This window comes from Spinacia oleracea, chromosome 3 (assembly GCF_020520425.1).
Source record: "Spinacia oleracea cultivar Varoflay chromosome 3, BTI_SOV_V1, whole genome shotgun sequence".
In the NCBI taxonomy this organism is placed as follows: domain Eukaryota; kingdom Viridiplantae; phylum Streptophyta; class Magnoliopsida; order Caryophyllales; family Amaranthaceae; genus Spinacia; species Spinacia oleracea.
In genome coordinates, this window is record NC_079489.1 from 62,483,150 (window position 1) to 62,508,471 (window position 25,322).

The 25,322-nt window shown below is 38.5% G+C and overlaps 2 long non-coding RNA genes across 2 annotated transcripts; both read right to left on the bottom strand.

Moving 5' to 3' along the window:
* Positions 1 to 9,165: 9,165 nt before the first annotated feature.
* Positions 9,166 to 11,631, bottom strand: LOC130470366 (uncharacterized). The gene is made up of 5 exons (XR_008930566.1): positions 11,305 to 11,631; positions 11,153 to 11,219; positions 10,948 to 11,055; positions 10,323 to 10,387; positions 9,166 to 9,367 (listed from the first exon to the last, which is right to left on the bottom strand). It is a non-coding gene; the product is annotated as an uncharacterized lncRNA (long non-coding RNA).
* Positions 11,632 to 18,341: 6,710 nt separating this feature from the next.
* On the bottom strand, positions 18,342 to 20,783 carry LOC130470367 (uncharacterized). The gene is made up of 5 exons (XR_008930567.1): positions 20,490 to 20,783; positions 20,338 to 20,404; positions 20,133 to 20,240; positions 19,508 to 19,572; positions 18,342 to 18,552 (listed from the first exon to the last, which is right to left on the bottom strand). It is a non-coding gene; the product is annotated as an uncharacterized lncRNA (long non-coding RNA).
* Between the last annotated feature and the right edge of the window lie 4,539 nt (positions 20,784 to 25,322).

The window sequence follows — 25,322 nt, forward strand, 5'->3', positions numbered from 1 at the left end:
GGGGAGTTTTGTCTATAAAGGAGTGCAGTGATGTACATTATCCCATTCAATCCATTCCCCTTGAGTCTTTGTCACAACTGCAATCTCTATTTTTAAACTCAAATGGCAAATCTCAGCAACAAATCCACAAATTCTTCCAACAACAATGGGGTGAGTAACAGGCGGTTTATATGTAATTGTAACGATGTTGCCGTTATAAGAACGACAAAGAGCGGAGTTAACGCTGGCAAGCAGTTCTTCGGTTGTCCTAATTGGCCCGTAAGTATTTAAAATTATATTATTATGCAGTATGACCTCAGAAACATGTTTTAACAACTACAATTTAAATTTTGATTTAATTTACTAATAGGGTCCAAGTGCTTGTAAATTTTTTGAGTGGGTTTCGGCTGATTCATGCTCCAAGATGGGTCCTTTGTTTGATGATTTTCACATTAAAATCCTTGAAAAAGACACTGAAATAGCTGAGTTGGAGTTCAAGAATCAAATCCTGGAGGAAAAGCTCAAAAGAATACAAACCAAGAAGGAATGCGTGGAAGAGGAATTGCAGGAGATAAAAAACGAGCTTTGTCATACGCGAATCGAGTTACTCAATTGCGGCCGATCTGAGAAAAATCTTGCCATGATGTTGTTATTTTCATGGATAATGTTTGGAGTACTAGCTTTGTTAATGAGGTAGAAAGTACTTTGCAAATATATTTCACTAGTCTACTAGCATGTCCTTAATTAATTAATGAAAGTGAAAGGGTCTTCAATACGTATGTTACCCGTAAAATAGGGATTAGTCCCTGATTTCGAATAATGATGAGTGATAAATGTTATTTGTGTACACGTTAACAATTGGGCAAGGCATTAATTCAATTAATTAAGTTGTAGACTTTTACGTTCATTCCATACTATATTTAAAACGTCCATAATATTTCGTTTACAAGACAGGTCGTAATTAAAGTTACATAATTAATTACCAAACTATTTGAACTTGTAAAAACCCCACACTCATTACATTTCTGGGAAGTTGCCATACCCAATTGAACCAGTTGTGGTGATAGGGATAGCCACACGCCCCCCCAGGTGAAATGACCTCAAAATATGTCTTTTAAAATTATGTCTCACGTACACGTCATTTCATTAGGTCTTCAAGGCAAATGGGCTACTTCTTTCCAATAGGGCCCAAATGGGAGATATCCCCTATTTTGAAGCATGGAAAATGGAGATGTAACATATAGTAGTCCTAAATGAGTGGACAATGGTCTCCACTACCATATATTTAAAGGGCTATAATTATGTTTAAAGGGTTATAATTTATCAGTGTTATCCCCTAATACTAATGTACCACTTGTCCGGAATGTGTGGGGTAAAATTAAAATGTAATTTTACAATAAGTAAAGAAGTGACGCTTCGTAATAGGAATTTTTGTATGAGGCCCTTTATTATAATGGAGTAAATAAATACCGCTTATTTCGTTATTATAATGAATTAATTAAATACCGATTATAATGAATTTAATGAAGTAATTAAATACCGATTATATTGAATTTATTGAATTACTTTAAGTATTAAACATAAATATGCCAAGTATTATACATAGGAATAATGTTGCTGTCGGATGCTGTGTTGTTCGTTTAATGTTTTACTTAAAGTTAACGACTCCTTTAGGTGATACTATTTGGAACTATTTTCACTGGAACTATTGCAAATTTATGAAGGATGAAAGTTGTCAATAGGGTGTTGGGTTTATTTTTTTAATATCCAATTACAACTTGATGTTCAAGCAAGTAAAATGTAATTGTGTCACATACAGTATCCTTGCAGGAGTAGTGCAATTGGAAGGTATTAGGTGATACTATTTGGAACTATTTTCACTGGAGTACTAGTAGTAGATTGAATGACACAAAGATAGCAACGTTTGCAGTCATGGGGCCCAGTTTCTTCCTTGAGCCATGCACTTCTAATTTGATGTCTGACAAATGTATATGGTAATTATTTAGGATGACTAATATTCCTTTTTTTCCTTAGCGTTGCATTCCACCAACGACGTATCCAAAACCTTAATTTAGGACCCAATACCCCACCTAGACCTGTCAAAAAAGGTCATCTGGTCGGGTTTGGGTCGGGTCATCCCGGGTCTCGGGTCATGATCAGGTTGGGTCGTGTAGGGTCAATATTCCATCCGGGTTGATTTCGGGTTCGGTCGGGTTGATTTCGGGTTCGGTCGGTCGCTTTCAGGTTGGGTCTTATCGGGTCGGGTTTAAGTCGCTTTGTAGCAGCTAATTTCGGGTTCGGGTCTTATCGAGTCGGGTTTAAGTCGGTATGCAACACAATTATTTTTGGGTCCGGGTCTTAGTTTGGATCGGATAATAATCAAATCAATTAGAATTCAGGTCCGGGTTTTAGTTTGGATCGGATAATAATCAAAGCAAATAGAATTCGGGTCAGGGTCGGTTACGGGTTCGGTCGGTTCAGGTCGGGTTTTCAGGTCGGGTCACTTTTTGACAGCTCTAACCCCACCAAATCCTTCGAATGTTGTAAGGCCCACTAAAGCCAGACCCACTTCAATTTCATGCTAAACCATTTCAAAAATAAGGAATATATTTAATTAGTTATTGCTTGTGGATGACGTGTAATTAATTAATGTTTACGCTACTCAGTTAATCACCCCTAAACAATCGGATTTGGTTCAAAATAAACGGATACGTGGTTACGGGTTTCGCCCGACTGTAACCGGTTCGGATTGATATCTGTTCATATTCATCATGTCTAGGGAAGACATATATAGAAGTGAACAAGTAAAGGTTGGAGAAAATGATACCACAAAGTCACAAACTAAAAGATATGAAAATATAAGGGTCAATACGTTACTATAAGATAACATAATGGTGAGTAAACTAATGTATAAAAAAGATATGGGTGAATATGTTCAAATGATATAAAAGGCCAAAATACAATGATAATTAAGATTAGATAACATGAAATACGTTCATGACCAAACCGCTAACTTAAAATGACTAATTAAAAGATTTTGATTTTTTATGAACTATAATATTGTTATGTTTTCATACCCTTACTCGTAAGTAAGTCGTAAAGGATCAATTGGAAAGTCACATAAAAAAATAACCATTCTGAAGCCCGATGCGCATAAGAAATAAGGATTGGTTGTCCGTCTCATGATTACTTTATTTGAATACACTGTAGGATAGGGTTGAGACTGATGAAGGTAGTACATGGGAAGACAAGTGATAGTGATGGTTAGCAACACGTAGACCAATATGTATGAAGAAGCATTTAATGTGTGAGATAACTTGTAACATGTACTGACAACTTAAGGGGAGTGAATAGTCTCCCACTCTCCCCATAGTCCTCAATCGCCATTGGTGGAGGTGTGAAAAGGAAATAAGGTGAGCTTAATAGGTAAGCTTTATTAGGAACTAGGGGGGCAAAGTAATATTTTGTGCAAAATTGGTAAGCCTAATTGTTTTGAAAAAAAATTCGTTTCACTTTAATTGATTTAGAAACGTATAACTAACGGTAATTTATAACAATATTTGATATTTTAGTGGAGGTCCAAAAAAATTGTTATAAAGGATCGACAATACATAGGAAATGGTGAATAAAAAATATGTTTGTCAAAAGGTCGCCTAAGATTTGTAATGAAGCCTATAACAATTTATAAATGTAATTCTCTAAATGAACCTTTAATTTCAAATTTTATTTTGGGATTGATTTGGAATCAAGAATACAATTTGAATTTTTTTACAAAAAAATACTTCCTCCGTCTTTTAATACTCGCAACGTTTGTTAGTTTCACGCATGCCGATGCACAACTTTGATCATTTATATCTTAAATTCTCTTTATGCAAAAATTATAAAAAGTTGATATTTTGAAAATACACATTGAGACGAATCTAACAAGATCCCACATGACTATGTTTTATCTTATATAAAAAACACTACGAATAGTCAAAGTGGATTATATGAATAGTGGCAAAAGTCCAAACGTTGCGAGTATTAAAAGACGGAGGAAGTATTAGTTACGTTACACATGTAATATGGACGGGGCCCGGACACCTTATTTCCCCTAAAAGAGTTTCAGGAGAGCCGTAATATATCAGGACCGGGCCTCGACATCGGGTAGTTAGTGTAATGGGTTCTAGTCAACCTAATATATGACTGGTGACGTTTTGGTCAGCTTATTTTGGGACCGGGTCATGCATTACCGGGTCGAAACAGTGTAAAATGATGGATCTCTTGGGGTTCCGGATGTTATCTTTTAACTTCATTCCGGGGATGTCAATTAGCCGATAGCCGATACACTCGCGATCAATTCGTGACCAAGCTCGGTAAAAGCTGCGTCAAAATTCGTCCTTTAGGTAAACAATCGGGCATAATTAATAAATGATACTAGCTAGTACAACCTATTGTCAAATTTCTCTTACTAATATGTTCGTTTAAATTTGATATCGTTTGTTTTTTAAGCTTAGTTTGCTAATACCAGCTAACTACATTTCAATAACACACGAATTAAGACTCCAATAGAAGTGATTGGTGACGGTAAGAATTCCCTCAAAAACATTATTTAAGAAAATGTATTTCCAATGTACAATAACTTGTACAAGGACATCAAGTCTGCACACCTATATGTCTTGAAAACCCAACCACCCCACTCAATCTCCTTAAAAACACCACCTCCCCACCCTCCAGTTACCGTCCCCAACCACAAACACTATTTACCCAACCACAAACACTATTTCAACACTATTTCAAATCGGAATTAATGGCATTTTCCGGCAGGAACTCCACCATGCACTCCTCCACTGTGGGACACACTGAACCAGCCCTCATCGAACCATACCCCCTTTTCATGGAACCGGACCTTGGGTTCCTAGACGAAGAATACCCACCGCCAATCCACACGGCTGTTCCACCTAGTCATCAAGAACACATGCATGCAACCCAAGAGGCGTTTTCGGACCTCCGATTGACAAATCAGGGCCCACCACCTCTGACGCCATGGTCGCCACTTACTCCGCATCCCCCAACTCAGGTACCTCCCCTGCCACCGTGGCCCATTAAAATCAAGCTGATGAGTGAGGAGGAAGGTGACACAGGAGTGATCTACATGTTGTTTCCAACTGATCCTTTTAATCTAGTTTACGGGGAGTATGCAAGGCGATTGGGTGCTAATGCAAATCAAATTGCTGTTTACCCCCTCAATGGGTCGGTGGTTCCATCGGGTCTGTTGACTTGCCAACTGAACCTCCACGACGGACAGACCTTGGTGGTACGAGGCCTTGTAAGAACTACTAAAACCCATTTCTCCTAAATTTTTAATTGAAATTTTGATTTGTGTGGTTGCATGCATGTCTAATTAAATTCTGTATACGACAATTAATAAGTTGTTTTGGTGGAATAATAGTAACATTAGTTTAATTCCATCATTGGTTTAGGCGAATTAAGGTTTATTTTAGAGGGGTGGGTATAATATTCGAATGAAGGTAATTTTTTTGTGTGGTTTATTAATGGGTATTAAAGTTGGGTTTTTGTGTTAATTTGGTTCGTGGATGTGATGTTAATTTCTCAAACGTAAAGTGATTTTGTTTATTTGTTATTCTGTGGGATATTTAATGGGTGGAAACAAAACTTGTTTAAATGTTTAAATGGTTGGAAATTAATTCGCAGTAATATATTTTAAGATTATCGTTTGCTACACTTACCTTTAAATTGTCGTTTGCTACATACTTAAACACTTAACTTATCTCATATATGTATAATGTTTAATTAGGTTCAGGGCTTGAATGTAAATACTCACATGTGTACCTTTTTCGTGAGGGCCATGGTGGATTGGTATCCAGGTTGGTTTGTGAAAGCCGCGTTCAACGCACCTCTTTGGACTGTATTTTACGATTGGGCTATCCTACTTGGTGTGCAGCCTGCCATGGTTAAGATGTTCCGGAAATTTTACCAGCTAGACAAGAACCTCACGATACGTGGGGCAGGTATTCAGAATTGGTGTACGTTGTTTGCATGTCTCGAACAAGATTGATAGGCTTGGTGAGGGTGGATTGAATGGGATGCACCTCTTTTGCAAAACATATTTTGGTTTTTGGTTAAAGATCTAAAAAGTCAACCTAGTTCACCCCTATTGGTGTTTTGCACCAATTAAATATTTTGGACTACAATCGGAAGACGGGGTTCAGTTGATGTTCTATGGCGACGCATACAACTTGAAATTGATATGATTTGCAACTTTACTTTGCAATTGCCATGGATCCTTTTGTTTAGCAACACCTTTTGGTTAACAACACCTTTTGTTTAACAACACCTTTCATTTGTAAAACTAGTGGTTTACATGTATTAAGTATGAGTAAAACATCATACTTAATAAATGAAAATTATTTTGATGGTTTTTAGTAAACTGATTTATATGTATTGATTATGATTAAGCAACCATGACGTATGTTAATGTGTTGTAAGACTTTGTGTGACGTGGTTTCATTATTAGAGTTTTCCCGTTGTTAACAAGTACGCCGATTTCACAATAATGCGAATGAATAAGTCTCGACTAAAAAGTAACAACTAGTAACAACTAGATAAAAATAAATCTTAATACATCATCATATACATTTAGGTGTGTGATAAATTATATCTAGATAGAAGGTTAAAATAGGTCACAATTAAAGATGGAGTATAAATATATTCATAATATTAAAAACGTTTATGCATAACGCACTCATATACTTTTTATTAGTATATACTCCCTCTTGTTTTTTCGCATCATGTTTTATTTAGTCCCATAACAGAAATTGATTTATTGTCTTATCTTGTATTAAATACTCAGCACTTACCCCGTATACATACACTCGGAACAATTTAAAAACAATGTTGCTTTAATTGTTCCATCTTAGCGTCTTAGGTCTTTACTCTCGACTCACTTCTTGCTAATGGCAATATGTATAGAGATAATTACTAAAAATGATTTGTTATAATAATTTAATAATGATCTGTATCAAAAAGCGATGTAAGTGTATTTGTTTGATCCCATAGAGATATTGAGATATACTACATTTGAATTACACAATCTTTATCTATTCTTTACCTTTATCTTTCTTACGGGATATTCTTTACCTTTATCTTTGTTACGGGATATTCTTTACCTTTATCTTTCTTACGGGATATTCTTTACCTTTATCTTTGTTACGGGATATTCTTTACCTTTATCTTTCTTACGGGATATTCTAATTATTATTTTCATCTTTTTATGTAATTTAAAATAATATAATAATGATTTTGTAAGATAATAGTAATATCTTACGTGGACACTCTCATTGATCTTGAAAAAACCCCCCATAAAATAGAGTGTTTGGTAATTTATACGGCCTACGTATACGGCCTACGTGTGAAAGAAGACTTATACGAATACATCAAGTACATAGTTCCTCTGTTCCAAAAAATAAATGGAGATTGCTGAACTTCCTCTGTTCCAAACAAACTAAACCTAGAGATTGTTGAAGAAATACCAATATCCAGGAACAAACCCTAAACCCTAAACCCTAAACCCTAAAACCAATGTCCAGGAACAAACCCTAAACCCTTAACCCTAAACCCTAAACCCTAAACCCTAAACCCCATACCCTATGACACTAAAGACAAAAAAACATTTTTATTCTGTTCCTTTTAACAAAAGATATATGTATGTGTTATGGGTCGTTTTGTATGACGTGAGGTCGACGGCATGAACGGGTCAACGTGAATCAGATCGTACCAGTTAACTCCTACTTTTAGGGAGTCGTTGTGGCTGAGTCAAGGTCAAAGCAGTTAGAGAATATCAAGGAATTATTTGAGGAGATCATGGAGGCAGTTGAAAAGATCATGGAGGCAGTTGCTAACACATTTATCTGACCTACACTTCTGTATAAATAGCCTCACCAAGTAAGACTCTAGGAAGAAAAAGGCTACGACAGAACCTTTACTACTGCTGTCTACTTCCTCCGCCAAAATATATCCCAAGAGCTAAACCAACTATTGCAATTCCCCCACGATACCTATAGCCTAGCAGCAACTGAAGATAATAAACCTACCTCTCCTAATTTCCATATAGACATTCCATTACACACCCAATTATCATTACCCACGTCTATCTATACTAACCTCAACAAAAGACCATTCTCCTAATGATATGAACCTGATCTATCTCTCAAATAATGCACTTTCTCATAATACATATCCTTCCACGAGGTATCATCCGCCATGAAACAAACCTTGGAAACATCAGTCGCCCATTACCAATCACCTTCTCCGATAATCCTCATCCACTTATGATCCTATATTACATTCTACTTAAGCATTGCCATTAGCCATATTTATATACACGCAAATATACATTGTACTTGTACTCACCTAGGCTATTTATGCCGATAACATAGTGGATTGGTGGACTCATTGCCACCCGCGGTTTTTATCCCTTTCGGGTTTTCCGCGTCACCATCTCTTGTCTTGTCTCTCTTTATTTTCTGTCATTTATTTCCTGTCATTTGCATACTTTATTTTATCTAGTCGTCTATGTCCCAACCAAAGGTCGTCCATACGAAATTTGGCATAAACAGTTTGGCGCCGTCTGTGGGGAGATGGCTAGATTTATCTTCAAACACATATCCACAAATATCCTCCCAAACACAATATTCGACCCACTTGGGCTCACCAATAAAGTTACCGCCAGGCGAGGGATTGTTGTCATACTGTGTCGCCACCATGAGATGGAGCTGCGTCAGGGCACATGTCGTCGACATGACAGGTGTCGTCGACGGGTCAGGTGTCGTCGCGGGTCAAGTGTCGTCGGCGGGTCAGGTGTCGGCGACAGGTTAGGTGTCGTCGACGGGTCAGGCGTCGTCGACGGGTCAGGTGTCGCCGACGGGTCAGGTGTCGCCGACGGATCAGGTTTCGTCGACGGCCAGGCGTCGTCGACGGGTCAAGTGTCGTCAGCAGGTCAGGTGTCGTCGCCAGGCTCGTTGGTCGATGGAATATGGTATGACTGTAACACCCCGACAATTCCCATTTTCTAAAATAACCTCTTTTTAAATATAACTGTAGGGAATTATCAAAGTATTATCGCCCGTGTAAAAACGTACGGCTTATTCAGAATTTTGCAGCGGAAAACATAAAATTAACTTTTGGGTTCATAATTAATCTATTACATATTAGGTCCAAAACAATTAACTGAAATAAGGAAATACGAATAGTACGACAAGTTTCAAATTCAAGTTAACAAATTGAATCACTTAATTAAACAAATAGAACTACAAGCTCTCTAATCCCGATCCCAATGATGCATCATCTTCAAACCTGTAGATGGGCAATGCTTATTGATCCTTAGAGACTGCTCACCAGAAATGGGTCATCACAGGATCAATAAGGCATAGCCATGATCAACACACACAAACAAGCACGTAATCAGCAAAGCTGAGTACTACATACTAAAGCAATAAAAATCCTAACATGATACTATTAAACATAATTAAGGGCAAACAAAGCATGATAATCTAACGACCATACCTAACTAGACTAAGCTAGACTGGACTAGACTTTTTATAACAATAACATTATTTTAATTTAAATAGGCAATGGACCGAGTTTTCTAGCTAGGCGAGGTACGGGCGCGACTCCGTAACCTCAGTGACCTGCGATATCGAGGAACGTTTGACTGAAAATAGGACGCGGTGATCAATCCGGTCCGAATGAAAGGCCATGGGCTACCACCATGAACCCCAACTCCTGTTTGTCCGTCACTTTAGACGTGCACAGTCTAAAGCTATTGCTACTCAGTTTCACTTTACATGATTTACAAATTGACACCCTGTTATGACTCAACAATCACATAAGGCATGCAACTCACATTTATTTATAACTGTTTTTATCTTGGAATTGAGTAAGTGATCACAAAGGCATCTAACAAGACTCATTCCAATTAACTCCAATCTTTTCTTTAATACTAATTAACCCCTGAATATGGGTATAAGGTTTCAACTTACTAAATGAGGTCCTCCGCCCTCATAAAGTAGTGAAAAGCTAAAAAGGGAACAACAATTAACTGATCTGAATTATATACTAAACAATCTAGCGTTCCCAATCAAACATGTTTGCATCAATCTTCCATACTAACATGTTAAAATCCTCAAAATGCAATAAAGGTTTAATATGTTCATCCAACAGTATCAAACATGCAGTTTCAACCCGACTAAGTTCATCAACAACATTAACATAACCAGGTTCATCAATAATACACATGGTTTCAACAATTAGCACACATTCCAAGCACACAGGTATGTACGTACCTTGTGTAAACAAACTGATAGGCCACTTTAACACTTTCAAAAGTCGCCTAAAGAGAATTCTCCGCCTAAAACAACCAATAAATAATCTCAATCAATTTCTGATCATTGACAACCATAATAAAGCATTCTAATTGCATCCTAAGCATATTTAGAACTTTCCCCAATATCAAAACTTAAACATTTGATTTCCTAGAATCATAATTGTTGAATTAGTTATTGAAATTCGTTGAAAACTTTTGCAAACATCGTACTTTAAATTTTCCGCACTATAGATTCATTTAAAAGCTTCACCATGGTCAATCTACGTCCCTAGTACATTGAAACAACAAATTTAATAATCCATACTCGACCTACCATGATTTACAATCATAAAAACCTTGAATTTCATACTTTAATCAATCAAAAAACTAATATTTCAATGCATTTATATAATCTGAAAATAAAATAATATTGTTTAAATTATAATATACGAATCTGAAAATTAATAATTCAATTACGCACGTGTAAAAATCTGAAATTTGCAAATTAAACCATGAGACTTATAATCTAAATTCAAGAATCATAATTTAAGCTAAAAATATATATAATTAAGACATTCAATTAGTCTAGGGTTTAAGGGTTTAACCGAATAAGGGAAGGGGGAGAACTGCCGGCGACGAGGAAGGCTGGGCGGCACGCGGCGGTGCGGCGAGGAAGGCTGGGCGGCACGCGGCGGTGCGGCGAGGTGGTGTTGCTGGCAAAACAATCAAGGCATGGTTTGAGAGCCATGAAAAGGAAACGAAAGAAAGGAAAACACGACGGGAGAACGGAAATAAGGAGGAGGAATCTACCGTGCAAGGGTGGACGACGAGGACGGCGGTTATTGCCGAACCACGAGCGCTCAGCGTGGTGGTGGTGCTGTGCGAGAACAAGAACCGGTTGAGGAGGAGATCAAGAAAACGAACAAGAGAAAGAGAACGACAAGAGAGAAGGTGGGCGTTACCAGTGGCGACGGGATGCCGGTGACGTGCTGGTGGGTCCGGCGGCGTGAGCAGCGGCAGCAAGGAGGAGGGTGTTGAGGGTTTGGTGCTTGTTACGTGAACAGTGAAGGAGCAAGAGGAGGTTTTTTTTTTTTTTTGTGTTTCTTTGGGTTCACGTGCATTAGAAAAGGGGAGGGAGTATTTTTATTGGTTTGGGCTTTTACCCAATTGGGCTAGGAGTAGGGTTTAGGTTATTGAATCCGAAATGGTTAGGGTTGCTTGCTAATTTCAATCGAACGTGATTTCGAAATTCGAATTCGTTTTAACGTAAAATTCAAAAATACATTTTGATTTCATAAATCATTAAAATTATTCAAAATGAAATAAAATAATTATATTTTAATTACACATTCATTTCTGAAATCCGTAAATTATATTTAAATGTATTAATATACGTTAAAATATATAAACAAAATATATAAAATTACGGGGGATTACAATCTACCCCTCTTAAAAGAAGTTTCGTCCCGAAACTTGACACGAAAATTCACATATCTTTCCAAACTTTTCAACTTATTCTTATTGTAGAAGCACTTTGTGCCACTCTTGTTCACTCTTTTGCCAACACAGAGTTACTTGCAATATTCAAGAACACATTTTCTTATGCGGAGAATCTATTTACTTGCATCAACATGTAGAAGTGGCTAAAAATAAGCATAAAATGCATAAAAATACCATAAAAATAGGTAAAAAGCGCGAATTTCTATCGCATTCTACCCCCCTTAAAGAAAACGAGTTACGCCCTCGTAACTCACCTCAGGAAATAACTCTGGATACTTGATCTTCATTTCAGCTTCGGCTTCCCACGTTGCCTCTTCGTACTCGTGGTTTGACCAAAGCACTTTCACTATGCTGACGTCCTTATTGCGTGTACTACGCACTTTTCTATCAAGGATTTTCACAGGCCTTTCTTCGTATGTGAGGCTACTATCGATCTGGATTCTCTCAGGCTCTAAGATATGACGCTCATCAGGGATATAGCGCTTTAGTTGGGAAATGTGAAACACGTCGTGCATCTTTTCGAACTCCATTGGCAAGGCTAACTTGTAAGCTACTTTCCCTATTCGTTGCAGAATCTCATATGGGCCTACATACTTGGCACTTAGCTTCCCCTTTTTCCCGAATCTCATCACACCCTTGGTTGGTGATACTTTCAAGAACACTTTATCACCTACTGCAAATTCATCATCTCTTCTTTTCAGATCAGCATAACTCTTTTGCCTATCCTGGGCAGCTTGAATTCTAGCCTGAATCATTTTTACATTCTTGACAGTCTCCTCAATGAATTCCGTTCCCAAGATTATATTTTCACTGAAATCATTCCAGCAGGTGGGACTTCTACATTTTCTCCCATATAGTGCCTCAAAAGGTGCCATCTTAATGCTTGCATGGTAGCTATTGTTGTATGAGAATTCGATCAAGTCTAGATGGTCTTCCCAACTACCCTTAAAGTCAATCGCACAAGCCCTCAACATATCTTCCATAGTCTGGTTTGTTCTCTCAGTCTGACCATCGGTTGCAGGGTGGAAAGCAGTGCTCATTTTCAAAGTTGTCCCAAGGTTCAACTGGACCTTTTGCCAAAATTTCGAGAGGAATCTTGAATCACGGTCTGAGATAATATCGGTTGGGACCCCATGCAACCTCACTACATGCTTAATGTATGTCCTTGCAAGCTGTTTCTTTTTCCAAGTCTCTTTAATCGGAATAAACACGGCTGATTTTGTTAGACGATCCACAATCACCCAAATGGTATCATTTCCGTTCTTTGATCTAGGCAAGGCAGTAACAAAATCCATAGAAATGGAATCCCACTTCCATCCAGGCACTTCTAAAGGTTGAACTTTCCCCATGGGTCTTTTGTGGTCTATTTTGACTTTCTGACAGGTTAGGCATCTAGACACAAACTCAGCAACTTCCCGTTTCATATTAGGCCACCAATAGATTTGTTTCAGGTCTTTGTACAATTTGTCACCCCCAGGGTGCACAGAATATGGAGTATTATGCCCCTCATCCATAAGACGTCTCTTGAGTTCTTCACACTTCTGTGGTACACACCATCTCCCTTTGAACCTCAAACTACCATCCTCATGAATCTTGAAATCTACTTCTTTCCCTTGACCCATCTTTTCTTTGATTCTCTCTAGGCACTCATCCCCGGCTTGACTTTCTCTAATCTCCTCGAATATAGACAACCCCAATGATAATGCGCTCAGTTTTGCTTTGGTTTCCCCAGGGTTTACTATTTCCAGGCTAAGTCTCTGCATGTCTCGACACAACTCTTCAGGCACTACCAAGACATTCATACTATGGCTAGATTTTCTACTCAATGCATCGGCAACTACGTTTGCTTTCCCCTCATGGTACTGGATGTTCAAATCATAGTCTTTGATCAACTCTAACCATCTTCTTTGTCTCATGTTGAGATCTTTCTGGGTGAAAATGTATCTTAGGCTTTTGTGGTCTGTGAAGATCTTACATGTTGCCCCATAGAGGTAATGTCTCCAAATTTTCAAAGCGAAAACAATCGCAGCTAGCTCTAGATCGTGGGTAGGGTAATTAGCCTCATATGGTTTTAATTGACGCGACGCATACGCAATCACCTTCCCATTTTGCTGTAATACACACCCCAACCCATTCTTCGACGCATCACTATACACCTCAAACCCTTCATTCCCATCAGGCAAGGTTAAAACAGGTGCTGAGGTTAAACGCTCTTTGAGAATTTGGAAGGCTTCCTCACATTTTTCGCTCCACTCAAATTTTGATTCTTTCTTCATCAAGTTGGTTATGGGTCTTGCTATCTTTGAGAAATCTCTCACAAATCTCCTATAATACCCAGCTAGACCTAAGAAACTCCGAATATCAGACACATTCTTCGGGGTAGGCCACTCACTCACAGCTTGAATCTTGGCAGGATCCACAGAGACTCCTTCCTTTGACACATAATGCCCCAAAAATGCTACCTTTTCCAGACGGAACTCGCACTTAGAGAACTTTGCATACAACTGGTTCTTCCTAAGCGTCTCCAAGATAACCCTCAAATGTTCGTCATGTTCCTTTTCATTCCTCGAATAGATCAGAATATCATCAATGAATACCACCACAAACTTATCTAGGAACTCATGGAAAATCCTATTCATCAGGTCCATAAAGATGGCGGGTGCATTGGTTAACCCAAAAGGCATTACTGTAAACTCATAATGGCCATAACGAGTCCTAAATGCAGTCTTAGGAATGTCTTTTTCAGCTACCCTCAATTGGTGATATCCCGAACGCAAATCAATCTTTGAGAATACACTTGCCCCGTTCAACTGGTCAAACAGGTCATCTATCCTAGGCAAAGGATATTTGTTTTTGATTGTTACGTTGTTCAACTCCCTATAATCAATACATAGCCGCATACTCCCATCTTTCTTTTTGACAAACAATACTGGAGCTCCCCACGGTGATGCACTAGGCCTAATGTACCCCTTGTCGAACAAGTCCTGCAATTGTATTTTTAACTCACTCATTTCTGGGGGTGCCATCCTATAAGGTGCTTTGGATATAGGTGCAGTTCCGGGATTTAATTCTATGGTAAATTCAAGGGTTCTAGCCGGTGGCATACCCGGAATCTCATCCGGAAATACATCTACAAATTCTCTTACGATTGGGACATCCCCTATCTCTACCCCAACTTTCTTACTCACATCTTGGACACTACAGAAAAATAGTTCACACCCTTTATTGACCAGTTTCCTCACTTGTAATGCGGAGATCACCCCAAAGTTCCCAGACTTCCCAAAACGTCTATATGATATTGATTTCCCAGTAGGGTTCTTTAGGCTTACTTTCTGAATCTCGCAGTCTATCCTGGCCTTGTATAAGCTTAGCCAATCCATCCCCAGAATCACATCTAGGTCCCCCAAACTAAATTCTATCAAATTAGATGGAAAAGTGCAATCTTTTATTTTCAAAGGCAAGTTCTTAAATAATTTCGTACACCTTATTGTTGCACCATTAGGCATACTAACAGGTGAATCAATTGCCTCAAAATCTACTAACTTCAAATTTTTAACAATAGAGGTCGAAATAAAAGAATATGTTGCCCCTGAATCAAACAATGTTTTAACAGGTAAGGAGTTGATAGAGAAAGTACCCGAAACTACGTCTGCAGAACGTTCAGCTTCATTTCTACTCATTACGAACAGCTTTCCGGGAGCCTTGATGTTATTGTTGTTTCCATTGGCAGGTTTGTTTTGGTTTCCCTGGTTGTTTGGTGCCCCAGCAGGCTTCGAACCTTGGTTCCCCGAATGGTTAAACCCTGGTTTCCCTTGGTTACTACTCCCACTACCATTCTGCTCTCTCTTCTGCTTTGTAAAGCACTCATACTCTCTATGCCCCTTCTTACGACAGTAGTTGCAAGTCACCAATTCCCCCTTACAGTCCTTCCCAGGGTGATTGTTGTTGCACATCTTACAGTGATGCACTCTGTTAGGCTGGTTTTTGTTGGTGTAGTTATTCCCCTGGTTATTCCTTCCCTGAAAGTTGCCATTACCATTACCATCCCCATTTCCATTTCTATTCCTTTTGAAGTTCCCCTGACTTCCCCCAGCATTAAACTCTTTCCTTTTATCCCCAACAACAATGTTCTTTTTGTCCCTCCTGGTCTGCAGGCCATAAATATGGGCAGCTCTCCCATACACAATGTCTAAGGACGTAAAGGTTTCCCCGCCTAATCCCAGTTGGATTTCATCGGTTAACCCCTGTTCAAACCTCTGAGCCTTTAGTTCCTCAGTAGCTACCACCTCAGGTGCAAACCTCGACAAAGCTATAAACTTACTGTAGTATTCAGCGATGGTCATATTCCCCATCCTAAGGTTGATAAATTCCTGGGCTTTCTGCTTCCTCATAAAAGGAGGATAGAACTTCCCCCTCAAGGCAACAATAAAAGAATCCCAATTGAATCCCTCAGCAGCGCTTAGTCTAGTGCCATTTTCCCTCCACCAAAGGTCGGCCTCATCTTTCAGGTAGAGGACAGCTTGGCCTACTTTCATATGCTCAGGACAGTTTACCGCCCCAAATAGTTTCTCAAATTCCCTGATCCAGTTTTCAAGGAAGGTGGGGTCTGCCTGCCCCTTAAAGTATGGTGGCTTAACTTTCGCAAGCCTTTCAAACATGTCCCCTGCAGAATCGGGACGCTCAGTTCTTTCCTGGGTTAGTTTTTCCGCCAAGAGGCGAATAGCAGCAGCTAGGTCACTATTATTGGCCATCCTAGAGCGCGACCTGAAATTAATATGCTCTAGTTCAAGTTCGAAACTTTACTTACATTATCCTCTAGCAATGCAATATCACATTAACATTCAAAATGCACACGAAATGAACAATCATGCAAAACATTCAACTGAGAGACAAGGAATAACTTCAATCATCACGAATAATAAGTTAGAATAAAAGAAGAAAACATTCCATTTGCGTGCCCGTAAAACTCTGATCTTTTAGATAGTCAATAATCTAGCTTTTATTCCTCAGAAGAATGTCAATAACAATCCTAAATATTAACACACACCTGTTCTCAAAATGACGTAAAAAGGTTCTACGATATAACATAAACTATGGTTGGGCGGATTGTCCAACATTTTTCTCACACACAACTAAATATGTAAGCAAAGCTAAAGGGAAACGTCATCAGACTTGTCCTTTGATTCGCTATAACCTTCTAGGGTGAATAACTCATATTTAAGTTCATCATCGTCATCCATATCAAAATAATAAGCTTCTTTTCTTGGCCTAGAGGATCTTCGTAGACCTTGAAGTTGATGATTAGCTTCCTCAGGCTCAGGCTCAGGTTCAGGTTCATGTTCGGGCTCAAACTCAAACTCAGGTTCAACCTCCAATTCATGTTCGAATTCAAACTCAAATTCTTGTTCGAACTCAAACCCAAATTCATGCTCAAACTCAGGCTCCGAATCGCTTTCAGGTCTCAAAACAGCTTGATAAATATCGACTCTAGTTTGCCCTCTAGCACGATCAAATTCACGAAGGGCTTCATCATCACTATCAGGTTCTCCTGCTCTTAAAACTCGACGCAAAACAAGTTCATGGCTGGTGTAACTGTTAATGTCAGACTCGTAATCCATTTCATTTTCATCATCGCTTAGAACAATAGGGTTAGAATTGCTCCCTATTCTATTTCCTTGTATGCCAGACATGATTAGTGATCTATAACAATTAAACATAGTTTCTATGTTAGTAATTAGTACTCTCACTTACCGTATGATCCCACAATACACAATAAGTAAGAATATATATATCAATCGCAATGCATAGGGAAGACACGACAGTTAGCAGGTAGAGAAATTACAATCATGTTGACATAATGCATGCACAATGCTTCTATTCTATATGCCTTTTCCTATACTACCCAACTCTCAAAATAATCATAGTATATGCAACATTGAAGCATAAAAGGATAAACAAGAATGATTTATAAGAATTAGATTGATTAAAAGAATAATTATTAAACGATAAATAACTAAATAATTTTTTTTTTTTTTTTTTTTTTTTTTTTTTTTTTTTTTTACGGTACTGTAGCAGCAGCAGCAGTAAAATTTTTTTTTTTTTTTTTTTTTTTTTTTTTTTTTTTTTTTTTTTGAAATATTAATTTAAATTTCAAAAGAATCGAAATACATTTATTCGCATAAAAACGTATTTCAAAGCACGATTCAAGAGTCAATATTAAAATAAATTCAAACATTTCTAGCTAATAACTTTAAATTTATTCACTAGTGTGAAATTACTTTTACATAACTAATTAGTTGGTTAGGCGCCTAAGATATAAAAGGTAGACACGAAATGTCAGTAAAACCTTTAGCTCTGATACCACTTTGTAACACCCCGACAATTCCCATTTTCTAAAATAACCTCTTTTTAAATATAACTGTAGGGAATTATCAAAGTATTATCGCCCGTGTAAAAACGTACGGCTTATTCAGAATTTTGCAGCGGAAAACATAAAATTAACTTTTGGGTTCATAATTAATCTATTACATATTAGGTCCAAAACAATTAACTGAAATAAGGAAATACGAATAGTACGACAAGTTTCAAATTCAAGTTAACAAATTGAATCACTTAATTAAACAAATAGAACTACAAGCTCTCTAATCCCGATCCCAATGATGCATCATCTTCAAACCTGTAGATGGGCAATGCTTATTGATCCTTAGAGACTGCTCACCAGAAATGGGTCATCACAGGATCAATAAGGCATAGCCATGATCAACACACACAAACAAGCACGTAATCAGCAAAGCTGAGTACTACATACTAAAGCAATAAAAATCCTAACATGATACTATTAAACATAATTAAGGGCAAACAAAGCATGATAATCTAACGACCATACCTAACTAGACTAAGCTAGACTGGACTAGACTTTTTATAACAATAACATTATTTTAATTTAAATAGGCAATGGACCGAGTTTTCTAGCTAGGCGAGGTACGGGCGCGACTCCGTAACCTCAGTGACCTGCGATATCGAGGAACGTTTGACTGAAAATAGGACGCGGTGATCAATCCGGTCCGAATGAAAGGCCATGGGCTACCACCATGAACCCCAACTCCTGTTTGTCCGTCACTTTAGACGTGCACAGTCTAAAGCTATTGCTACTCAGTTTCACTTTACATGATTTACAAATTGACACCCTGTTATGACTCAACAATCACATAAGGCATGCAACTCACATTTATTTATAACTGTTTTTATCTTGGAATTGAGTAAGTGATCACAAAGGCATCTAACAAGACTCATTCCAATTAACTCCAATCTTTTCTTTAATACTAATTAACCCCTGAATATGGGTATAAGGTTTCAACTTACTAAATGAGGTCCTCCGCCCTCATAAAGTAGTGAAAAGCTAAAAAGGGAACAACAATTAACTGATCTGAATTATATACTAAACAATCTAGCGTTCCCAATCAAACATGTTTGCATCAATCTTCCATACTAACATGTTAAAATCCTCAAAATGCAATAAAGGTTTAATATGTTCATCCAACAGTATCAAACATGCAGTTTCAACCCGACTAAGTTCATCAACAACATTAACATAACCAGGTTCATCAATAATACACATGGTTTCAACAATTAGCACACATTCCAAGCACACAGGTATGTACGTACCTTGTGTAAACAAACTGATAGGCCACTTTAACACTTTCAAAAGTCGCCTAAAGAGAATTCTCCGCCTAAAACAACCAATAAATAATCTCAATCAATTTCTGATCATTGACAACCATAATAAAGCATTCTAATTGCATCCTAAGCATATTTAGAACTTTCCCCAATATCAAAACTTAAACATTTGATTTCCTAGAATCATAATTGTTGAATTAGTTATTGAAATTCGTTGAAAACTTTTGCAAACATCGTACTTTAAATTTTCCGCACTATAGATTCATTTAAAAGCTTCACCATGGTCAATCTACGTCCCTAGTACATTGAAACAACAAATTTAATAATCCATACTCGACCTACCATGATTTACAATCATAAAAACCTTGAATTTCATACTTTAATCAATCAAAAAACTAATATTTCAATGCATTTATATAATCTGAAAATAAAATAATATTGTTTAAATTATAATATACGAATCTGAAAATTAATAATTCAATTACGCACGTGTAAAAATCTGAAATTTGCAAATTAAACCATGAGACTTATAATCTAAATTCAAGAATCATAATTTAAGCTAAAAATATATATAATTAAGACATTCAATTAGTCTAGGGTTTAAGGGTTTAACCGAATAAGGGAAGGGGGAGAACTGCCGGCGACGAGGAAGGCTGGGCGGCACGCGGCGGTGCGGCGAGGAAGGCTGGGCGGCACGCGGCGGTGCGGCGAGGTGGTGTTGCTGGCAAAACAATCAAGGCATGGTTTGAGAGCCATGAAAAGGAAACGAAAGAAAGGAAAACACGACGGGAGAACGGAAATAAGGAGGAGGAATCTACCGTGCAAGGGTGGACGACGAGGACGGCGGTTATTGCCGAACCACGAGCGCTCAGCGTGGTGGTGGTGCTGTGCGAGAACAAGAACCGGTTGAGGAGGAGATCAAGAAAACGAACAAGAGAAAGAGAACGACAAGAGAGAAGGTGGGCGTTACCAGTGGCGACGGGATGCCGGTGACGTGCTGGTGGGTCCGGCGGCGTGAGCAGCGGCAGCAAGGAGGAGGGTGTTGAGGGTTTGGTGCTTGTTACGTGAACAGTGAAGGAGCAAGAGGAGGTTTTTTTTTTTTTTTGTGTTTCTTTGGGTTCACGTGCATTAGAAAAGGGGAGGGAGTATTTTTATTGGTTTGGGCTTTTACCCAATTGGGCTAGGAGTAGGGTTTAGGTTATTGAATCCGAAATGGTTAGGGTTGCTTGCTAATTTCAATCGAACGTGATTTCGAAATTCGAATTCGTTTTAACGTAAAATTCAAAAATACATTTTGATTTCATAAATCATTAAAATTATTCAAAATGAAATAAAATAATTATATTTTAATTACACATTCATTTCTGAAATCCGTAAATTATATTTAAATGTATTAATATACGTTAAAATATATAAACAAAATATATAAAATTACGGGGGATTACAATGACGTCAGGGTACATGTCGTCGCCAGATCAGGTGTCGACATCAGCAGGTGTCATCGCTAGAAGTGATGCGTTGCAGTGGTCGAATTCAACCTAGATGATGCATATCGTGACAACAACGACACCAACGCTTGATGACATCGAAAATAGACGTCACGGACCATCATGCAGATGTCACCACAAACAAGATACAATATGAGTTGTCTCGTACCTTGATAAGATCTCGAGACGATTTGATCACTTGACGTCGCGAGAAGTATGGTATAAAACTCAACCCCAGTGATTTTAATTTAAACTAATATTGTTTCTAGTCCTTGTTGTCACTAAAACAGATGCGAACACGTGACGTCATCCACCAATGACATGACGTCAACATAGTTTCGTCCGACGTCACCTCCACATCAGTCGACGACGTCTCCAAAAACGAAGGCGACAAATGGAGATTCAGCAACAAATTGTCGGCAACACTAGATTTTGTGGCTAACTTCAGTCCAAGTATCAAATAGGAGAATTTGTAGTTGTCCTGAAGTCGCCACAGGGGAGCATATAGTATACTCTATCTCATTTAATTTTCATATAGTATACTTGATTTTCTTTTTATACAGTATACTTTGCTTGTTTTAATTTTCAAAAGCACTTTGAAATATATGCTATACGTTGTTATCCTACTTTTTGTACTAACATCGTCACCACTTGTCGTTTGATCATGTCGTGTCGCCAAGTATTGTCTTGTCTACAGGTATTGACGTGTCGCTTGGCTAGGTCATGAGTACATCAGGCGACCGACGTTAGAATGCAGGTGACAAGGTACTGTCTTGTCTACAGGTACTGACGTGTCGCTTGGCAAGGTCGTGAGTAAAGCAGGCGACCAACGTTAGAAGTGTTACACGAGGTCACGACACGACATGAGGTCACGACGATACAACATGACGCCACGACAGCAAGTCACGACAGCAGGACGCGACCATTCTGGTTACCCCTATGAAGACAAGAAGTTTCTTGGCGTTAAACATGGTACGTAGAAGTAATTATCGAACATCTTTATTTTAACAATATATTTCTTCGTAAGTTCGCCAACAGATCATTGATTGATACATGAATATCAATGGGGGCTAAAGGTACGAACATACTTTCGAAGTGAGTTATCTTTTATTTATAATATACACGTATTGTCGCTGCCACGTACATCGCAGATCGTGAGGGTCATCAACACAATCGAATGGTATGAGTGACTTAATTCATTTATTAGTGACGTCAAAATTTTATAAACTAACACCTCATATCCTATTGAAATTTTCTCATATATCATCCGTGATAACTATTTTTCATTTACTAACGACATGCCGCGACTATACGCGTTAGTATGTATATTAATGACAACAGATTACCTTGATCATGACGGTATGCCCCGACGCCACGAGATGGCAATGACCGATGACACGACGCCACCAGACTACCGAGAAAGCTAAGGAAATCGGAATGTCGAATAATCATCATCAATGACCATGATGACACATGAGTAACTTCTAAACTATTTTTCACACACTTTCTCATTTCAATTCATTCATTGTTGTTCTCTTGTATTAATATGTCTCGTATTCAACGTTCATCAAGTTAACTAATAAATTTTTGCATCGCACCATGAATGTCTCAATTTCTCTAATGACTAAACCATTTTATCAAATCGTTTTGAGGTAATTTGACTTGACATGACGTTTAGAGGTTGCATCATGCTGACACGCATGTACGACGTCAAATATAAACGAACGTCATCATATCTGTGGCCGACTTCAGTCATGATATCTTCCTAAAGCCGCCACAGGGGGGCAAGATAGTACATACTCCTGTTCAGTTTAATATACTTGTTACAACTTTGAAATTTAACTGACGATGTGATACAATTTATTTTCATGATGATCTTGTCGTAAGATTTTGGTAACAGGTATGACGCTAAGACAAATGTACGGACACTGGGGCTCAACCACTATCACATGTCGAAATAGGCGGATAAAGAGAAGTCATTGGGTTTCCCAAAGACGACAAGTGATAAGACGTCAACCGATTAACAAGAAAGGTAATTTATAAAGAGTTCACATGTATTTGAATTTACGACATATTGTAATGTAAGTTTGTCAAATGATTTTACCAAAGACGTTAAGAAAAAGTCCACTTAAGACAGTATAAGGAATTCACATTAACCATATGCTCCTTCTTGTGCCACATTGCGAGGATCAACCAATAAGTCGACCAACGTTGGAATGGATAGTGTCAAGACCAGCGATGCGTCAATCTCATTCAACGTGACGGGACGACGCCAGATGTGACGACGATGATACAAGCGATGACAATGATCTCAGGAACGAAAACAAGATCGGCGACGAGAGGTGCCACGACATCAGGAGAATGCTGTTGATTGTAGAATCGTCATCAAGGGACAGTCAGCGACACGACGTAATTTCGTTACACGAGCCCATATTAAGTAATATCTAACACTTACTTCGTGCGTTAATTAATTTATTACATTTTTCACTACACTGCGATTAAAGTTCAATTTCAGTTTTTGTTATCTGTCGCATTGAATATATCCTTCCAAACGCAATTATATTATATTTATGTTTCATCTTATTTATTTGAAAATCGACGCTAACATCGCATCAAGCGAACGTCCACCTCTACCTTTTCTATTCTCTACAGATCACTTGTTGACGATATCACCAACGACAACAGCAACGAACGACATCATCAGAAGACGACATCAACGAACGACGCTATCAACTACAAGCGACAACGTCTCCATGGTCATGACCCTTAAACTTATTGGATCCCAACGACGACATGTCGCTTCTAAGCGCGACCACTACAGACGACGCAGGTTCTATTTATGTGCACATAACTTCGTGCTTTGAGTACCTCACAGGTGTCATCTATTCCACAGCGAACAACAGAGACAACGTAAACAACATTTTAAGCTAACGACGTGTATGCACCCTCGACGCTTGTCCAAACTCCTAACCAATCGCCAAATACAAAACAGAGAAACACACGTCTTTCCCCCTCAACACTGACGACAAACAAAGCCGACCCAGAATGCTCATGTCCTACTTAAACTGTTGTTCTGAATATCCCATAGGCTAAAGTCTCCTTCCATAGATTGCGCCATCCAAACATCTTATCCCTTGTCCTCGTGTTATAGGAAACCTCACAACCCTTCGACTCTTCTTGAAATTCGTCATAAGGTTGCTTCGAACCATCCACTTCATTCACCTGTAACTTCAACTCAGTCGTCTGCTACCTATCCTCACATGACATTGCAACCATCTAAAACGATTCAACCATACGCACACTCGACGCAACTTCCTTCTCTAAATTCTTCGCATGACTACGAACAAATGAAGAGGCTTATACCGCCTTCATACGGTAGATGTCACACAACAGCGACAATAGAGGCACGCCTGTAAACATCAGACAACAGACTAAGATACAACAGTTGGCCATGACGCCCGTAAACATCAGACGACAGACTAAGATACAACAGTTGGCCATGACGCCTGTAAACATCAGACGACGTACTAAGATACAACAGTTGGCCATGACGCCTGCAAACGTCAAATGACATACTAAGGTACAACAGTTGGCCGTAACGCCCGCAAACATCAAACTACGGACGAAGATACAAAAGTTGGCCATGACGCTAGATACCTAACTGACGTTATGTCTCAACATGTTTTCGCACAGGTTTTTAAGAACTACATCCTATTGTCTTACGCTCGTTAAGAGAAACAATTCTTTCACAAGATGTCAGGTTTACATCTAATTAAGCTGAGGACACCAACGTCGACATGAAGACACCAATATACGCATGATGACATCGAGTGCTGTCAGAAATCGTGGATGACACCAGGTGGCGACGTCATTGAACAAGGCTAAGTACGAAAGATGACGGACAAGCCGAAGACAGTGACAGATTAGCGTCGATAACAAACGAAGATGGTGACAAGCTTTGAAGATTATTTTCCTAACTTCCGGCTTGCTACAATTAGGAAAATGGGGGCTATTGTTATGGGTCGTTTTGTATGACGTGAGGTCGACGGCATGAACGGGTCAACGTGAATCAGATCGTACCAGTTAACTCCTACTTTTAGGGAGTCGTTGTGGCTGAGTCAAGGTCAAAGCAGTTAGAGAATATCAAGGAATTATTTGAGGAGATCATGGAGGCAGTTGAAAAGATCATGGAGGCAGTTGCTAACACATTTATCTGACCTACACTTCTGTATAAATAGCCTCACCAAGTAAGACTCTAGGAAGAAAAAGGCTACGACAGAACCTTTACTACTGCTGTCTACTTCCTCCGCCAAAAT